The sequence below is a fragment of the Lupinus angustifolius genome, chromosome LG08 (assembly GCF_001865875.1).
Source record: "Lupinus angustifolius cultivar Tanjil chromosome LG08, LupAngTanjil_v1.0, whole genome shotgun sequence".
In the NCBI taxonomy this organism is placed as follows: Eukaryota; Viridiplantae; Streptophyta; class Magnoliopsida; order Fabales; family Fabaceae; genus Lupinus; species Lupinus angustifolius.
The window spans coordinates 22986022-22986919 of NC_032016.1; positions in this window are offsets into that span (position 1 = coordinate 22986022).

Genomic DNA, 898 nt, shown 5'->3' on the forward strand with positions numbered 1-898 from the left:
ATAAGCTAAACACATCAAAAACGCATATAAACTGTCGTAACAATATGAATATTGATGTTTCTAATCTTGCTATTAAAAGAATCAAATTTTTCTTCATTGTTCTGGTTACTACCTTGTTGGTGTTGTAGGCTAAAATTGAAGGAATTTATATGTTTATATCTAAAAAATAGACCGATCCAAACCGGACCGAAACCGCATATAATATTTGGACCGGATTGGATCGGACATCTTAATATAAATGGACCGGACCAGACCGGACCGCATACTAATTACACGTTTGGATCGGATGATTTTTTGCTTAAAAACCGATCCAAATGGACCGCGAACACCCCTACTTGGAAGTTGGAACATTAATGAGGAATTGGGTTGGTAACGCACTCTTCCCTTTTTGCATATTCTCTATTACTAGATAGGAAAGTCATGGAAAAAACAAAGAATAAAATGTTCTGATGTAACATTTTTATTTTTTAGATATATTGTGATTATACTTTTACCCTTAAATATATTAGCACTTATACATACTAGCGTGTGCCTGTCAACCCGTTTTCCTATTGTTTGTAATGTGTATTCTACATATTAAGTTGTATTAATTATTGTAATTTGCAGTTGAATATATATTCGTTTGAGGTAATTGTTCAATCTTAAAGAAATGACGCATATACAATTGTGTTCATCAAGAATAGAGTCTTGATATCTTCACTTAATTTTATTTTCTAGCGTGTTGACATGTACTACTTTGTCCGTCAACCGCTTTCATATTGTTTGTAACGTGTAGTCTGGATGTTCTAAATATCAAATATTCACATACTCTTTACTCAATTGCATACATTGTGACCAATGCAATATATTTCATGCATTCCTATTTTTTTAATTTAATGGATATACATTGTGACCAATG